The 19,800-nt window shown below is 41.9% G+C and overlaps 1 protein-coding gene across 2 annotated transcripts in view; it reads left to right on the forward strand.

Annotated features, from left to right (window-relative positions):
* The first annotated feature begins 809 nt into the window (after positions 1-809).
* The window catches only part of dome (cytokine receptor domeless), a 98,597-nt gene continuing 79,606 nt past the window's right edge, over positions 810-19,800 (forward strand). The window contains exon 1 of one of the 2 annotated variants that reach the window (XM_071598233.1): positions 810-1,073. The gene's annotated coding sequence lies outside the window, so the exon portion shown is untranslated. The remainder of the gene's footprint in view (positions 1,074-19,800) is intronic. The other variant, XM_071598234.1, reaches the window with a different exon arrangement.

Consider the following 19,800-nt stretch of genomic DNA (forward strand, 5'->3'; position numbering starts at 1 on the left):
TATAAGGGTACCTACCTCTTACAGTGTGACATGCAACCCCATACACTCCTTACTCATTTCAATAAAGTTACTTTTTCAATCAGCGCACACAAGCTAATATTGTTCTAATTGTCATTGGAAAAGTACTGTATTACTTCTATTCCACGATTCCACCAAATGTATTACTGAAGCGCGTCATTTTTAAAAACAAACCTCACGAAATGTCATTTTATTACCATGTACGACAACGTCATTATATTGTATGACACGTTAAATAAGTTGTTCACATTCTGTCGTCGTTGTTGATAGAGAAAAAGTTCAGTAGCGTATAAAATTGATTCATCGTTAAAGCCATTATTTCTTACGTTTCGCATTCGCTTCATTTTCATAAAAACAATGGCATGCTTAAAACTTACTATTGTGAACAACACGACATAATTCAGTATTTTTTTGCAGGGGCATATGCTACAAAAACACGTGTGTTAGCCATAACTTATCCTCTGGCTTATACACTATTGTTCGGAATTTCTGAGCATACTCAAAAGATTTAATGTCATCCTTCACAACAAAATCCTAGCGCCTCTAATTTCTGCATTATCCAGGGCAAGCTGTTTCCGTATAAGTTTAGCAATATGGAATACGTTTTACTTAACACACACTGCCAAAAACCTATTTAAACAACTACCGGAAGGCAGCATGGGAATTTTCTCACGACCAGTAATATATCGACGATATCGACCTTGCTCACAGTGGCTGCATAGTAGTTCCATCTGTCGGGTAATTAGGTTATAAGGAAATATATATTTTTGGGTAATAGAATGTGCAGAATAGTGTTAGAATCTTCGGTTAAGTGATCATGTGGTTAAGTATGGTTGTTAATTCATTAAGTCCCTTCGAACCTAAATATTATTAAATTGCAAGTAGAGAAGGGAGGTTTAATGTTTGGCGAACTTCTCAATTTGTGACGTAGTCGTTTTCCGAAGTTCGCTTCTTGGAAAGTGATTGTGTGGGTTCAAGATGTTGCAAGTCAACTTCTCATGAGTTAGTCCACCTACGAAAATACTTGTTCGGTTCCAGTTGGAATTGTATTTGAGGTATGTATGACTATTAATATGTTGGTTTCTTTAAGATTAGTTGTAACATAAATCGATTTAGTCGATGACCAGAGGAATCGTTTGTCTATGAAAACAACGTTACGCAGGAGGTACGTGAAATCCTTTGATCCACATGTAATGCGTTGACATGCATTTGGAAAAAAAGAAAAACCGTGCAAAAACGAATGACCAAATTCTTTTTATCACGCTAGTAAATTCGTGATGTAAATAGTGCCAGTGTTATGTCCTTCAGATACTCGTGTGTTAGTGCAAGAAATACGTGCTGTTATTACGTTCACTAGGTATTCATATGAGTTTTAATGTCAAATATAGGATGTAATATGTGAAATTTCCTCTTAAATAATTTGCCGTCGTCGCTATCTTCTACCCCAGCGAATTTCTAATCAATGTTGATTTTTAAACTTACTATATGTGAGCGATTGGGTTTGACGACTTCACTTTTGTGCTCTTACTTTTCCTCCCTTTCCTATGACAAAAATTCGTTTGACTTACGAATTTTAATTTAGTTGTGATCGTTCAGTTGCATTGGATTTTATCGGTGAACTTCCGACAATACTCGAAATGTAAATAAAGATCGAGTGTTTTCTCGTTGTTAGCCTAGAAAAAAATAAGTTTAAAATGCCTGGAAGGATATTTTTTTTGCCCAGGTATTATAATTAATCTTCTGATTGCAGATCATCGGTATCAGTTTTTTTCTAAAAAAATATGGTAAATATTTGGGTAACTTATCTGGTGATCAGTGTTGACGATCGACAATTTCTATTTAAACTATTCTTATTGAAATGAATTCTATGCAAAGAACATTTGCCTCTGATTCATTGTAGATCAAATGGTAATTTAAATGTTTTAACTCATAGGATATATGCTCTTCACTTTATTTTGCTTATTAATTGCCTTTGTATTGTTGGAAAGCTACTTGGAAATCATTTAAGATTGGGCACAGCTCAAGTGTCATCGTTTAATGGTGCTTTATCAAATGTTATTGTTTCTAAAATCCTCCTGGGTATCTTATGTACCCTGTTGATGCACTTATCCGCATCATTAGGATTGTCCGATTGTTATCTTGGTCGTCGGGAAGATTCATGCTGGTGCATATTGAGCTGGCTTGACCCATAATTATCATAGGTTATATCATATGCAGGTTCTGCGTGCTGCAGTAGAATTTGTTGCAGACCACGATGATATGGCGAACTATCCGCACATCATAATATTGATGTGAAGCATCTTGGCAGAGTTGTTAACACGTTTTATTAAATCGGTTACTCGTCATGTGAATCACTTTGCTGAGGAAGTAATAGGATTATTTGTGATGTTTACAAATATAGGTACATGAAGTGTAGTCTTCGAACAGTGTTCTTGTTTAACTAAGATGTTTATGATATGGTTAAGCATGTACTATATCAAGGTGTAGTATTCCTTGCCGAATTTTATAGGGAGTTTTAATACGGTTCTGACCGTTATGGTAGAATAGTCGACGAAGTCCTCAACGGCCCCAGTGATGACTTCAAGTTTTTATTTTCGAGTTGTGAATACGATAGTAAGTCTATATAATCGGTTCAATTCATTCGAAAACCAAATTATCCCGCTTTGTACCGGCAAGCGCCTTGAATGAGTCCTAAAGTAGTAGCCAAGCTCTTCGTTATTTTCCATTCAAAGGTAAAAACAACAAATAAGTAATTTGTAATTATTAAGGGTACTACTAGTACGTTTCTGTTTATTATGTAATCGTTGGGCGGATTCAACTTTTATGTGTTTAGAAACGGGATGCTATTTCTTATTTCTTGGTTTTGAAAAATGTGACCCTTCTAAATATTTTCTTCCCAGGTAATATTTCACCATGGTCCATCTCGTGGGTCACTCGCTGTTTGTCATTCCACTGTTTTAGCTTTTTGACTTATTTGCCACGAGAGTGCACGGCAGCTCGGAGGAGCCCATAGTAGCCTTGGTAGCTATCGTGGGAACTAATGAAGGTACTTGCCAGGCCATAGGATTGGCACATAGGATTTTTCCCATTTCCCCCCCGGGCGACCCCCAACCCTCGCTCAAACCATTACCAGGTAATCGGCCCCCGTTTTCCGTGGCCTCGCAGATAGTGCTGGTCCAACCTTCCCCACCTCCTCCGCCCTTCCATGTTCTCGCTCTTCGGTCAAACGCAAGTCGCTCATTTTGACGCTTGGTCTTCCCAAAGCCCTCATTGCTATTCAGGCTCACGTTCTCGACTCGCTGCTCGTGTCTTCCACTCTTGGCCCGCCCGTATCCAGTCTAATGAAAACTTGCCGAGGTTTCTACACAGATTACTGCAGCTTATGATGCAGACTTCCTCCCTGGCTAGGGCATGGGATTTTATTATTTTTGTTATTCCCATTCTGCTAACATGTGTTCTGGTTCTCTGTTCACGTATGGCTTGCACTCACAATGTTTGTTTTCGGGCGAGTGTGGAAGCATGCTCACGTCTCAGTGGCAATGGGTTCCATTTACCGTGAAAGGTAATGTAATCGCTCTTCTTCATGCTTTGTGAGCCATCTCTTTGTTAAAAAACTGTTATGTACCCATAGACCTTTTTCTATCGTTTCGATGTATAAAGGTCTGCTAGGTAAGTGTAATGATTCAATTTCCCATACTTCGATCATATCGACAAGTTAGTTGAGAACATCGTCCCCGCCTGTGTAGAAACGAAGATAAGGAAGGAGTATTGACAGATTGCGTATTGGTTATGCTAGTGTATCGTGGACCTTAGATAATTAAAGGCGGCATAAAAAACATGCTTTGCATGCCGTGAACATGTCGTGTATGAATCACAATACTTAATTCTTACTTACTTGAAAGAGTGTCTGCAGTGAGGAATAATTGTCTTTCCTAAGAGGACACACCGCTACCATTTGAATCCATTGGTCAATTTTTTCATGAGGTTAGGCTTTAAGTAATAGCTAAGGCAATATTCAAAATAATACGTGAATAATCAAGATTTCATCTTGTACGTTATTGCAGAGGGTGTCAAGGCACAAGCATTTTATTTAACATGCAATAATGTAATATTGGGTTAATTTGAAGAGTGATTGGCGATGATTAATTGGTCTGTCGTCCAATTCTAACTGGATGTATGGTCTCTGCTGCATATTACTCTGCTTCGAACGAATCTGTTATTGTCGTTTGCACAATCGCCGGATTTCTTGTAGTCGCGAAAGACTGTGTACGAAGGAGTCCAAGAGAGTAAGTCGCTCGTTGAAGAGCATCTCTGTTTATTGAGCGTAGTAACTGCGTAGGGATGTTCGATTCGCCTGAACGTTGCATGCGCTTAGCGGAAAATTCCTTAGCTCTCTGAAATTCATGTGCCAGGAAACAAATTCACTGTTTACCAGGAAGTCAAGAAAATCCCTTGCAAGACGATTGGGAGTGACGATGGCGCTAGTGATAATGAAATGTTACGCGTAACTTGCGGTGAAATTTACAAATATAACGAAAATATGAAACCAGGAGGGTTCGGAAGGAATTTGCATTATTGAGAGCAACGTAGTTAGAAGTTTGCTCCTTGTGTTGATTTCTTGTGACGAAAAAGTTGGCTGTTAAAGACATTATCTGTGGTTATTAGTAAGTTACGTTTATTTGCCGACGATGCAGTGGGCTACTGAGGTATCCATAATCCTGAGGATAAAGCAGCTTTAGCAGAATACCTAAATGCCATACAATGCTGGTTCGACACTTGGAAATAAGAAATAACCTTAAGAAAGTGATAAGAATGAACTTTTGGGATGAGAGCAATGCTCTCCTGAATGCCTACTGCATAGGAACCCCCCGGCATGGGAAGAGTGGACTCGATAAAATCTTATGCGCTACCCTCCTAATATGTGGACACGCTAATAAAAAAAATGAGGATTTATTTGAAGAATATCGGGAAAATGCAATACAAATTTTAAAGAGGAATGTTATTTTTCGCTTATCAGGCCACATATGGAATATGATGTTAGCATATGGGATCGTCATGAAGTTGGTTGCCGAATTAGACCGCGTGCATTATAGAGCTAGGTTTTAAAAACGTTATTATCACAAACTGAGTTGCGTGTCAAAATTATTAGAGGAGCTAAGTTGGGAATCACTCAAGGTTAAATTACAAATTAAAGTTCTTGCTTACGTGGGAAGGGTATATCTTTAGCGGTGATGTAAAAATGTATATTTAGCCCCATCGTACTACGGGGGGAGAGATCATGTCAACGAAATTAGAGATCTCTTATGTGTAGAACAAATAGATTTAAGATGTCATTTGTCCCCCGACCGACGAGGGATCAGAATAATAGACCGAACAGATAATAGACCGGCCGATCTCTTTGACCTTTTCATCACATTTTCCCAGTACTCTTCTAATAAATCCCAATTTTTTGTTAGCCTCGCCGCATGTCTCCCCCCCCCCCCCCCCGTATGTGTTTCACCCAGGAGTGGTCGTGAGTGAGGGTAACGCCTGGGTATTTAATCGAGTCTACCCATTCCATTTCGGTGTCCCCGATGGGGCCGGCGTTCGGGAGGGAATTGCTCTTTTTCCAGAAATGTGGGTGTAAGTAACGGGCTAGAAGACTCTATCCCTCCCTCCCGCTGAGTGAGAAATGTTTTGTTTGGGACGCGAGTCCTTGGTCAAGGTTGGGCCATGAAAATTTTCTCTTAGTTGTCGATTTTCCATCTTGCTCTTGGTGAATTTCCGTTGCTCATCTGAATGCCAGACAAGGGCCGGCTGAATCTTCAGTTCTTGGTGCTGCGATTTTAATATTGCTGACCAGTGCTATACCCACCTCACAGTGGTGTTATCTTGAATAGTCACTTGATATGGGCCAACACGGACTCTTGCCCTTAACCGAGAGATTGTGGAACAGATGGATTAAAGATGTCATTTTTTCCGCTAACGATAAGGGATCGTAATAGCAATGTTTGACCGCGGTATGTTCATATTTGGGTAAAAATTAGTTTGGTGTGAATTTACCCCCCGCCACACACCCTAGCCGTGGCTTTCAGGGTGCATAAATAAAATAAAACGTTTTCAGGGGTTCTCGCGCTCTCCCCTCCATAATGGATTTCCTGGAAACGCGTGGGGACTCGGATTCGCACTAACTGCAGCCCCCCCCCCCCACCGCCTCTTGATCAGCGAATATGGGGCGGCGGTTCAATCGCCCGCCCAACATCCCTTGATCCTCGCAGTCATCGTTTGGTCACACGCGAAACGGAACACGATAATTGGGCTCACATCTTATCGTGGTGGTCGTTTGCCCGTGTGTCGATTGTGTGTATTCACTCAAAGGGAATGTCATTCATTCTCTTTTAAACGAAGATAGTTTAGTTTCTGGAAAAGCCTGCCATTTTGTCGGGATTGAATTTAGTTTCAGCGAAGTCGATTTCGGTGAAGTGTGGAGAAATCTAGGAAAATTCCTAGTGTATAATGTCGCACGCTTAATTGTTTTTTATAACCTGCCAACGCGGCCGATTGAGAGAAGTGGTATTTCGTACGAGTGTGGTTGGTCTGCTAATATTTTCGATCGTCTGAAATATTTAAAGCATCGTGTCGACCCATTTTAGTATCCGTGGCTAAAACCGTTATTATTTGCAAATGAAGGATCATCGCCAGCTCGTGGGACTGTATTGGTGTAGTTTCGTGGAATAAGCTCCGTGGTGTAGTTAGTAGGCTGTTTTTATTTTATTTTGTAAATGCGGTTAATGAACTGAAAGGGTGAATATGCGCGTTAACCTCTTCATTCTAACGTATCCTGTATCATTAAATACTCATAGTAGTAGTTTTGAGGGGAGGTGACCGACAGCTAAGGTCATTTGCGCCATAGGGGAAGGACAGGAAAGGATGAAGGGTGGAGAGAAACCCGGCGTCGGCATTAGCCTACTCTTTACGAAAGGCGCCAAGGGGTCCGCGGCTTAACGTCCCATCCGACGGACGGCGTACTCACTCAAAGTGCCCTCCACAAAGCACCTCAAGTAGGGATCGAGATACCTCTGAAAAATATTCAACACCGCCGGGATTTGAACCCGCGCCCTCAGGGTGGGAAGCCAGTACGTTAGCCCCCGCACCATCTCGATCCCCTTAAATACTCATTAAATACGTATCCTACATCCCCGTCGCTGGCCTACCTTCCCTTCGTCATTGAACGCACCAAGTGGTTTTTGGCCTGAAGGCTCGTCGTTGGCAAAACGTGTCACCAGTTGACTTTAATGGGATAATAATTCAATGTATTTTTCCGCGGTTGTATTATAAAAATTTAGCTTGAAACATGTCCCAGGAATTTTTCGTTTTATTCGGACAGTGCTCCAAATAACTCCCATTTATTTTAAGGAGCATCCACGGCGCTGAATCAGATAATTTTCAATTTTGAACGGACCATAAGGATAAATGCAATGGTAGGCTTCCTGCTATGCCTCACAATGATGCTGTTGGTGCTTGTATGTGAAGTTTTCGTGCGTCCGGACTCCGCTCGCGCACTCTGAGCGGAAGCAAGTCTGAAACAGGCATTCCCTTTGTAACACTCGTACGTGGATTTCTCCATATCGAGGTGATCAAACGCAGAAATCGTGGACGTTTAGGGTGGTAGAGGAGGTCGTGCATTTTTTTTGGAAAACTGCTTTTGCACGGCGCAATACGCGTAAATACAATGCGTGTGTTGCTCGAGAGGCTGCACTGGGAACGTGGTTAACTTCCTCCGAAGCTAATACATTATCCTTGCCCTGTTTAAATGTACCGGTCGAGTATTCGCATTATGTTGTCAGCGATATAAAAATATAAACAATACAAATATAGTAAAATGAAATACAGTATATTACGACTCATTTCAAAACACCTCAGCTGGTTAACAGTTACGCTAGCCTAGACCTTGTTTGAGTTATGGTGATGTGACTATTTACGAACTGTCGAATACGAAACTATGGGATAACACAATTTTAGCTTTAGGTAGTCAGCAGTGTGCAATTCAGTTGCCTTTGGTTTTTATCTCACACCAACAAATTTCATGTCAATTCTTTGTGATTTGTAAATGTTAGAAGATTAGAAAATATCAAGAAATGGCAAAGTGACTAGGAGAATATGATTTTTCGTAATAAAAAGACATGATATTCGTTAAAGTTGTCAACAAGCATTGAGTGTTATCACAAACATATCGATAGCGTTCATTTTCTTGAACATTGTATTAGGAAATGTAGGGTATGATTTCTGTGGAGAATTACGATCGGTACTTTACTACTTGTACACCATAGCTTCTTCATAACTGGTTATAGCCCGGAGGGTGTAGATGTTTCCGCAAGTGTATATTATGGTTAGGCGTAGATGTAGGGACCGCGTCAATAATACGCAAAAATTTCTCGTTGGTGGATGCGCATTCAGATCGTAATGTAGCATTAATGAAGTTAACCTTAGGATAAAAACGGATAAAGAGGGGAAGAAAGATGGTAAATGAATAGAGTAGCTTCCACCGAAACAAAAAGGAATGAGTCCTTAGTGGAAGTTAAAAGATTGAGAGAGGACACAGCCGAGTATAATAAATAAAGGAAGGTCACACGCAAAAAAAGGGAATCGAGAAGCGCAGGAGAAACTGTAGGAGCAGTTAATTTAATACAGAATTAGGAAGAAGAAAATACGAAGAGATCGATGAAAAATGTCGAGAAAAAAATAACGGCGAAAGAAGCATAGTGGAAGACTGCCGAGGAATGGAGAATTTGCGAAGGAAAGAGACATGGATGCGTCGTGCTAAAGGGTGAAAGAATTATGAACAGTAAGAAGGGGTAAAAACCGTGCCCACTATTAGAATTACTGCAGACAAATTATAAATCAAGCCAAGAAAGGTTCAAGAGAGATTGAATGAATATTGAGCAACTGTTTTGTGAAGATAATTGGGTCAGCAAATGTAGGCATAGGAAGAGAATACCAAGTAGATAGGAGGGGCATTGAGGGAATTGAAATCAAGTATGGTCGTGGGGATAGATAACATCTCTGCGGAATTGCTTAATGGTTTCATAGTAAGCGGACGGAAGAGTTATTATGGGCTAACTCGTAGCATTTTTGTGTTCGAATTTATGCGGAAGATTACGTTTTTGTGTGTGAATTCCCATTCGAGAATAGAGAAAGGCAGCCTTAGCTGAGGACTACGGAACAATAAGTTTGATATCGCACGTAGCTAAAGTGGTTCCCAGGATAATCAACGAGAGGATAGAGAGCAGGACAAATGATCACTTAAGGGATGATCAGTTTGGATTTAGGACGCGCGATACCATTGTGGAAATGAGATCACTAATTGAGAGGAATATGTATAGAATACAATAGGGACGCGTTTGCCTGTTTCGCAGAAATCGAAGAGGCATTCGATAAGAGTGAATTGGAAAAACTAATGAGTATATTGAAGGGCTATGGGGCCGGTCCGCAGACTGTGCATGCCTCGGACTGCTCGGGTGCGAGTGGGGGATGGAGTGAGTCCGGATGGGCAGTGTTAGGAAGAGGAGTAAGGCAGGTTTGACCACTGGTCCTGTTCGACGTATATTTGGTAAAAATGGTTGCAGAGGCACGGGGAAGGATAACTGGAAGCTGTTGAAATGTGGGTGTGGAGGAAGATGGAGTGGACGGGAAGGAAACAAAATGGGGTTGTTGGGAGAGCTCCGAAGGAGGCGTGAAAAGTGGTTGCAGGGAATTGTAATTAGAGATGTAATTTGAAGACCGATAGATGGAAGAACTTTGGGCAAGGGGGGGGTAATGGTTAAGTAAATATGTAGGACGGAATGAATGGACAATAGAATGTGTGGTGAACTGTACGTATAGCAGTTAAATGTGTGTGGGTTAGTGTCGTTCTGGACGGGGCCGGGAAGTGTAGCGATGCTCATTCTATGTCCATTCTAAACCCACCTTTGACGGTAGACCGCCCATAATAATAATGGGGTAGCTCTATTAATGCGACTGAGACAATTAAACACCATTCTAATACATTCGGAGAGCTTTTCCCTTGGTGGTGATAATAATCACCAGGGTGGAATGCCGGCCCGAAACCCTCCGCGCCGCCTTCTCCAGAAGTCTGAAAGGTTCCTGGCATTTATAATAGTCGAACTTTCTTTTAATATGGAACTTAGATACGACGTCAGCCGTTCATTTTAGCGGGCTGTTTGGTAGTTCCGAGGGAATGCTTCTCTCCATGGCCTTAATGTCACTTGAATCGATTGGCTAAAAATCTTCTTCGAGGTTGAATGCAGGGTAACCGAATCGAATAGTGTCATGGGATCGAGTGGAAATGAATCGTTCTGGACACGTACTGTGATCGAAGAGGGTTGAGTTCATTATGGTTGCATTTCCGAAAGAAAACTTGAACCCATCAGGGATCTCTGGACTAGAGTCTGCATTGGGACGTGTTTGAACCTAATTGGGGAAGTGGTAAGGATAAATCAGTGTGAGATCCAAATCGTAGAACCCAAAGTTTCGATTCCTTCGGACGTAATTTATTTTTGAGTTAATTGCATAGGGTTCGCCGGCGTCGTTTGCGCTCCCCCATGGACGCCGATCCTCTCCAGTGGTCCGTGACGGGAGAGGAAGGAAGATAGAAAACTCTTAGAGCTCTCTCTCGGCACAAACAAACTTAAGGGATGTAAAATTAGTATTAAATATTTAGTTTATCACGCAATTGTTTGCCGTTGCGAATTGTACGCAGTAGAATTAATTATGAATAATAATGTAATTTTTTAATCATGCAATTTTTATTTCACCTTCCGATGCACTATCTGTCTGCACGGTAGGCACCATCTTTGATTATTAGTTATCTGGTGTCATCGAGTACAGTTTCCATCCAAGGTAATTTAGCAATTACCTTACCTTCTTTCCTTTTCACAAGTTTTTGATATAATTTTTGTTTTTTTTAAATGTATTGTGTTTGCAGATAGTCAGTATTTTCTATAATGGACTCGAAACGCTCTCCTATTCGCAGTCTTGACTAAAATAGTTTTGTGTAATTCCTTCTCTCTTGCTAAGGTGAAAATGTGCTCGCTATTGCATCGGGTTTGTAACGCAATTAGTCACGCAGGTGCTTACATCACCCTATGCAAAAGTTTTCTTATGGAAAATTATAATTTAAAACGCAGTCAAATATTCTACAAATATTTTTAAGGAACCAAAAAGGTATCTCCTATCACGTAATTTTTCCTTTTTTCATTAAAAAGTTTAGTCCCCTTTTATTCAGAAATTATGTATATTTTGTTTAATGCATTTCAAAATAGCAACATGAAGCATATTGCTGATTTATGAAATTGCATATTTCCAAGGAGTAGTGGAATATAAGGGAAAGAAATAAGTTAAAGTTTTACAGTTCGACTTATAGTGTTATCCGCTATTGACTTGGTAATATTCTCCTCATTTTTGTGTGTCATATATGCCGTGTTACTGGAAAAACAGATATATGCGTAGGTTGAGACATTTGGTGTATAATTGAAATTGGGAGTAGGCCAGTGGGCGGTCGGTAGTCATTCAAAACAATCAAATTATAATAAATGTTTGTTTTACAATTGTACAACTGCATGGCACAGCAAAATGTCAATGCATACCAAGGGAGAACTGAAATAGTCATTGCAATTTGGTCCATTTGTTTGTCGGCAGATGATGGATTTTGCTCGCTGTTTTCACAAATATTTTATATTTGTTTCATACAAATCATCGGGAAAAAAATGATTTTGTGGGAAGGCTTTTATTGTTGGACACACCATATTTCGCCCTGGCACTGTCACAATTTTTTTAGAATTTGAATCGATATTGCTTTTCACTTGAGCTTCGTATCTCTCTTCAGCCAATGCCCTATCGCTCTTCCTCTCAGGTTTTACAGGAAGATATGACACGAAGTTCTCATAGCTTTTTCTTTCATTTATTGGTGGGTACGATTTTCCGCACTTGGTTTGCCGATGAAAAAGCTGTAATGTATCCCAGCTGACGGACTCCTCCTCGCTCTGAAGAAAACGTTTCTCACTAAATCAGAATCTGCTGGATCCGATTTCCCCAAATCTTATCAACGCTAGACACTAGTGCTAGAAGTTTAATATTCCCGGAAAGCACTTTTCAAAATCACTTAGTTGCAATGATCGCCGCTGATTACTCTGAATAGGAACAGCGTTCTGAGGAAGGATATAAACGCAATCCACACGCTCAAGTACACGGAAATTTACGTAAGCAGTTGCGAAGGGGAGGGGGGTGGTTTAATGACACCCCCGGCACAATATGCACGTGTGTAGTCGTCGTCTGGCACGATGTTCGAAAGAAATTTCTTTGAGCATGCTTGGGGGTGTGGGTAACACCGAGCGCGCGACTAATGGAAGTGTTTAACTAGAAGGTGCCGTTTTCTCAGGAGCCAGTGGTCAACATTTGTGGAGTACACTGAAATCCACCGCTAGGGCGTGAGGAAGTTGTATTTCCATTCAAGGCATGCGCAATCCGCATTAATTGATAATGAAGGTCGCTGAGGGAATACTTGAGAAGCTGCTTTATTATTCTTATTGTGGAAATGTCGGACGCGGACTGCTTTACATGGAGTGCAGCATTTAAGTTGCAACCCTATGTACCTGGGAGGTAAGCTGCCAGTTAGTATTATATTACTGTGTGATTTGCATTAGACGGTGGGCGTTTTAATCTAGTTAGTAGAGCGTTTTACTGCCGACAGGAGGGACCAGGTTCGATTCCCGGGTAAGCCTATCTGGGCCCCCTGTACCCTTCACGCATGCTGTGTGATTTTTCGGGTACCAGATCTTCCTGGGAAACCATAGCCTCTACGGGGATGAGGACTGCCCCCCCCCCCACCCTGATTGTGTGGAATTCACACGCCAACGGGCTTAGTACTGGGGGAACTCCACCTTTAACTATCAAACTGATCTTCCGGCTGACAGCTGCGGTTGGTTAATATAGGATAAATATATTTCCCTTTTTCCTTCCTCTCCCATGTACACCTTTATTTACTTACCCTTCCCACCTGGTGCTTGCACCGACTGCCGAACACATTTTTCGTGGATCGCGGGTTTTTTATGTCGATTTTGTCCATGCCGACAATTGCTCAAGCTAGGCCAAATAGCATTGAAAAAATGAAGTCTTCGACGACTTCGTTCGCGGAAATAGTGGTCCCTTACCGTTCACGGGAAATATGTTTTATCTTTCCTTCGACCGAAGGTCGGTTTCATAAGAGGGGGTGAGAGGACGTCTCATATGGTACAAGGGACGCCTTTTTCTAATTCCGGACCCTCGCTTTAATTGCTGGACCCACCAGGATACCACGCACTGGCTTTCATTGTAATCTCAATAATTTTTATTGGTATTTTTTCTCTGTTCACATCGAGATCGTAAGCATCGGTTCTTTAGAGAGAGTTAGAGTGAAAGGCGTGTCGCGAAGCTACCGAGTGATCGATTTGAAGCGGTGTACGCGCACTCCGACGCACGAATGGCTGGAAGCTAGAGCTAAGTATCCAAATGGCCGTCGAGTAATTAATGAGTGCGTATGAGAAGACCGTGCGTGCGTCCCTCACATAGCTGGGATCTCTCTCATCGGCCCCCGTTGATGTCATCCCCGCGCTTCGTGGTTGCCATTCGTGCGTGAGGCCCTCAGCGCGTCACACTCGCCGGACTGCTCGGTGCGCTCGAAAGGGACGGAGGTGGGTTAGGGAGCGAGCTTGAGTGTGTCCCTACTTTCCCCTCGGGGCCTTGGGGGGAAAACTGTTTTTCAGAAGCAATTAAAGGCGCCTTTTACCTTCACTTGCGGCCCAGCGGGTTCACGTTCCTGCGTCTCTAGGATCTGAATTGGGGATTGTGTTCAAACGGTGCTGACCGAGTGAGTTTTGTGCGTGAAGCATGCCGTTAGCGGTTTACTATGGTAACTATGGGAATTAGTCAAGTAACCCTTAGTTCAACCCTTTCCTGCTGGTTTCCCGCCATCTTCAGGTTATCACACGCGTGTTTACATGACCGTAATCTTAATCGGCGTAAGAGTGGACAAGGTGTTGATCATTGGGGATCAAATCTCGAACTCCTCGCAGTTTGCGCGCGTGCATCGAAGGTCAACTCCCGAAGGATTCGATTGATTGAATTGATCGTTCAGTCAAATCAAAGGATTCTCTTCCACAGGATTGAGATCTACGAGTGTGTGGGTAACGGTGGATTGGTTACTTCAGCAGTCGGGTCCTTCTTGTTTGCTTTTGCGTTAGGACAGCTCAATAGGGAGTAATGAATGATACGTTTTTGTGCGTAATCTTTCGTGCAATCGTTTAAGAATGTTTTATGGTGACTTGTGTGTTCTGTATGTGTGGTACTCGTAGCTCATTGATTTGACGCCAGTTTAGAGTCAGCGATAGCCGGTGCAAGTTGAAATATCGTACGTCCAGTTCGCCTACAGCTCTTTCTGATGATGGAAAACGCTTTCCTCGAAGTTGTTACTTCAGGCTGGGGACTGGGAATAGGGCGAGGACTAGGCAAGGCCTAGACTAGAGAGAGGGTGTGGGACACTTCACATTGATTTTCACGAAATCTTTCGAAGCACTGTTTCAAACGACTTCTGCGGTGTTTGGCCATGCATCGCCGTGCTTCGGCATAAATTTTCGAAGGATCAAAGTGATGTTTTCAGAATACATCTGCAGTGATAGCCTCCATTAGAACCCTCATAATACTGTCAAATCGACTTCAACACGAGCAAGCCTGCACGCGAAAGCCCCGCTTTTCGGTCGGGAACAGTTTTGGAGCTGTCCGCGCACAAAAACGTCTCCTATGTGATTTGTCTCATGCCAACGCGTGAGTGGCACCCAGCGAAATATCCAATATTTCTTAAAGTACTCCTTAACATCAGTTGTTCGAAGTTCCTTATCTACATCCACATCAATACCCTGCGAGCCACCAAAAAGGTGTGTGGCAGGGGTGTGTTCTTCTGTCGCTATGGCATTAGTGTAACGTAGTTGTTGATCCACCTAATGCAAATTGCAATTTATGATGAGAATTGTATTTCGTCTTTTTTGATCAGCAAAAGGCTCTGTATTAATTTTTTCCTTGAGTTAGTAATTAAAGCCCCTGAGGCAAGAATGTGTTGCCAAACTTAATTTTGTTTAATTAGGTCAAATGAGAACTTTCATACACTATTCTAGGAAATTGTATTGTTCATGGGGAGGAATGTGGAATCGGTTCATTCATGATGCTTAAATTTGGATTTTATTGTAGCGTATGGAAAACAATTGGCCGGGAAAACCCGAAAGAGAGAGGAAATTTCGAAATGGGAAATGTGGCAACCCTGTATTGGTTTTAGTCGTAGCCGTCACACTGATATTTTTTAAAAGTAAGGAATACATCCATCCATATAGGGCGTAGTTTTTAATTCGTATAGCAATCCTAAACGCGATGCATATAGTTACAGTGGTCAGAAGTGGTGGAAACGAGGAACCACCAGGAAATTGCTCTAGCAATAAATTCTTCACTGTTTAAATCTTCAAGTATCGTTTCAATCGTAAAACTATCGCGCAATGTATTTGGCACGAGCCAACTAATTCTTTGTCTGATCGCAAGGTTTTCTTTTTTTTTGCTTATACTAATAGAAACCAACATTATTTCCATTTTTGTGTAAAGTTATTAAAAATGGAATTAAACGGAAATAACTGTGAAATTGCAGAGCCCAGCCAACCTAAGTGCCGGTACAAATTCGTTTAAACTTACTAAAGTATGATTTAAAAATATTTATTTTTGAATGTGTGATTTACTCCAATTGTAAAATGGTTGTTTGAGTATTTCTGCGAGTAAAAAACGTAGTTCGTGGTGATGATATTGGAATATTGCTCATTGCATTCTAGCTCCTTAGTGTTGGCGGTTCTAAAGTCGCCTTTTCAATTAAATGAGTGCCTGCATTGGCCTCTGCGGAACACCAGGCAGCGCTGGGTGTATGCAGAAGACGCTGGCAAACGACCCCTGGTGAATTAGTCCTTCATATTTAAGGAAAAAAGAATTTCGAGGAAGTAGTTCTAACTTTCGCCCAACGTTTTCCTCAGATTGTGAACGATAATATGCGGATAATTTGAATGAAAAAAGTGCTGAGTAGTATTAAGTCGTGCGACTCAGTAGGCTTACTCTTTATTATTTTATAGTTACATCTTCCTTCTGGCAGCTAATGGCTTTCACGCTAGATAGTATTCCATAGATATCTGGAAATTTCAATTGTCATGAAGACGCCCGGACGGCGCGCCGCGGTATGCTCGCTGGGTGGACTGCATTATCCGTGGTTGGGCAAAATCTCGTTAACTTTCTACTTCAAATAGGGAATGATGTAACATAATAGTGGTTCTTAAACGTCGTCTTTCGATACTGAAACGATGAATCTAAATAGCATTTAATGGCAAGAAAACGTTATCATTTCTGTTTTTGTATTACACGGATTAATAATACAAGTTAATTAAGACTCCCTCAAATTAAAGTGGTTTTGGTATCGATTTGCAGAAAGAAATGAACGAGTTAACGAACTGTTTGCGCAGGATAAAACATATTCACAGTCGGAAAAATAATCCACCATCTGTGAAAAAGGAAAGAAATAACGAAGAGCAGGACATTTTTTTTCAGATTCATCACACAGCGATGCCAGGAGTATAATTACTCCTGTTGATGCGAGTGTTTGATACGAATTTCTCGGAGAGGACGAAAACCTCCAATGAGTCCAATTTATCTTTAATTTTGAGAAATGCCTGTTGGAAGGATGAGTGCATGCGCTTGATCCGTACGGAGGACGCCCACGTTCAGGAAAAACCGTCCCAAATAATTAAAAGACGCCGGAAATAGGAGTGTATGTGGAGCAATCCTTGGACAATCACAGCATCCGCTCAGTCGGCGGAAATTATGAGAGGGCATGCGGTTTTGAAAGGGTGAGCTTGTGGCATGGCCATGAGTGATCATGCCGAAATTTGTGATATGGTTCTTTTTTATTTATTTGTTTGATTCATTTAAGTCCTCATGTAAGGACGTGTTGAAAGTGTTTCTTTAGGCAGAAGCGGATGTTACGCTTACTATGGTGCTATTTTCCCTCCTATATGCCTTCAGTAGCGGCGGAAATAGTGACGCCTGCGGAGACGATGTGTCGTTCCCATTGGCACTGCCCGCGGCGTTGCAGCGGCGAAATCTAGCTGAATTAATCTCAGGGAAATCGTCGGGCCTTGATTGTCGCGGTTAGGCGTAAGCAAAAGCGCTCCTGGGTCTGCATTCGAGGCGGGGAGTCGTACGTCTCTCGCAAACAAAATATACCGAACGTTGAAAATCTTTTTGGCACGAATCTCCTGTCATTTGGCATTTCTCCGTGCAGTATATTTTTTATAACTCGCGTATGTTATTGCTTTTTAATGTCAGTAATTGTGTAAACGGCCATTGTGGTATTTACAGTTTTATAATGTTTTTACATTATAAGCTGAAGGTCGAGGAATCTCTTATTTTCTCTCCACATTTGGGTTGTGCCTCGGCATCAGCGGAATTGTGGAGTGGGTAGGTGTCCGCATTGCCCGTGAGGATACTTGCCCGGGGAAGCCCCCAGTTGAGGTCCACCCTTTAGAGGCACCAGTTCGCTTGGATATCTCTGTCGTTAAATGCTACTGCGCCAAGCTCTTCACAGCTTATCTTAATATACTATTTCTTCGGATGGCAGCTTGGGAAAAACCGTAAGTGGTCCGCTCTGATGTAGTTGAACGTGCTAGATGCTGCTCGAGTCGCTGCTGGGTCGTGTGGCGAGGGTTTGTTGGTCCACCGTTAGAAATATGTGTATAGTAGAGGGAATAGAAGAGGAGGAAGAGTGGAAAGAAGCCTGGGAATGGAAGATTGGTGTTGTATGGGCAATTTTTTTAAGATCGCGAATCGTCCGAAGTAACATTAAAAAAAAACGCTTCGGCAGTGTTTCTTTAAACATACCGTTATAAACTGGCCTTCCGATGAACTCTCTGCACGAGAGATATGATCTTTGATTACTAGTTTTCTATCGGGTATTAAATCGCACGGTTGAAATTCTACGAGGGTCATCCGGAAAGTAGTACCCGTTCGTGCCGCATGAAGTGCTGACGACGCGAGTAGCCGCTGGACGAGGTCAGATAGCTTCAGTGGCTTGTCTGCCTTCTCTGAGCCAAGTTGCGTGACGCTAGCATTGCCTGTGTTGTTTCTGTGATTGTTTACAATGTTTAAAAAAATTGAGAACGCCGCCAGTTGTGAAGTGAGGGCAGTGATTAAATTCCTCAATGCAAGAAACGTTCGCCCATGTGATATTCATCGCCAATTAAAGGAGGTGTATGGAGACAATGTAATGGACGAGTCGTCTGTTCGGCGGTGGTGTCGCAACTTCAACATGGGGAGGGGGAACACACACGACGATGAGCGTTCGGGGAGACCGTCTGTCATTACAGACCAACTGGTGAGCTCAGTTGACGAATTCGTGAGGAACGATCGGCGCGTCACAATTGATGACATCTGTGAGCATTTTCCCAATGTTTCTCGAACAATTGTTCATGAAATTGTTAAACACCATCTGCATTATGCAAAAATTTGTGCAAGATGGGTCCCTCGCGTATCTCAATGAGCTGGCGGCGAAGGACTATGCAGCAGGAATACAGAAACTTGTCACACGTTATGACAAATGCCTTAATTTGCTTGGAGATTATGTTGAGAAGTAGTTTAAAGTATCCTCTTTCAAATAAAATTTTTTATGTTTGTTAATATTTACTTTTGTGTCTTTATTTCACGAACGGGTACTACTTTCCGGATGACCCTCGTACGTAGCCATCGGACGTGATTTCTTGCTTTTATTACTTTCTTCCCTATTCGTAAAAGTTTTTAAAAACATTTTTCTATGCATTGTGTTCACAGATCGAATCCGTCTTCTCTGTGATGCACTCCAAACGTTCTCATGTTCGGAGTCTTAACTAGGACGGTGTTTTTTATTTCCTTTACTCTTTCCTAGGTGAATCTTTTTGAAATGTTCGTGTATTTTCATGAAGAACACTTTCTTCAGCGTTACCACTTTCGTCCGAATCTCAAGTCCGGTGTCATGGACACCTCCCAAGTATTTTACGAGTCCATAAAGTATCATTTGAACTGAAGGAGTGCTTTAGTCTGTTCCTCTTTCAAAGAAGTGAATTGCCGTGCATGAGACGCTTTTGCTGTGGACCGCAATCTCTGTACTGTTCGTGTATGCTCGGGAAGTATTTCGGGATCATTATATTAGCAGTGACCAATGCGTGTCGGCTCGAAACGTCCACATCCCATCAGTTGCCTCACTCGGCTTCCGTGGCATAAACACGTGTCACTAGCGCAATTTATGCCATCGCGTCTCACAAAGGGAAATGTTTTACAAGTTCAATCCAGAACTTCATTTGAATTGCATTCAGCCACCCAGAAGATCCACGGGATAGCGGTCGGACGGTATCCCGTGGAGCAGATTGAAAGGAGACAAGACTTTGGTGGGTGTTCGCCTGACAGCGCCTTGAAAAATGTTTCCTGTTAATATTTGTTCCATAGTGTTCCAGACGCTATCGAATTTTAAGGTTACGCTTAATTCTGCGACCTGAATGAATCATAAGAAAATGGGTCTTATAATTTATAATACGCGCGACGAAGGCTGGCTACAATGTTGTCCCTGTCATGAGTTGCGTTGATATGAGAAATTTGTTAGCAAAAACTTCCTAAAGGGGAGAGGGGTACTTTGAGTAAAATCCGTTGGCGTAATGTCTCTCTGTA

This window comes from Hetaerina americana, unplaced genomic scaffold (assembly GCF_022747635.1).
Source record: "Hetaerina americana unplaced genomic scaffold, ioHetAmer1.1.p SCAF_90, whole genome shotgun sequence".
In the NCBI taxonomy this organism is placed as follows: domain Eukaryota; kingdom Metazoa; phylum Arthropoda; class Insecta; order Odonata; family Calopterygidae; genus Hetaerina; species Hetaerina americana.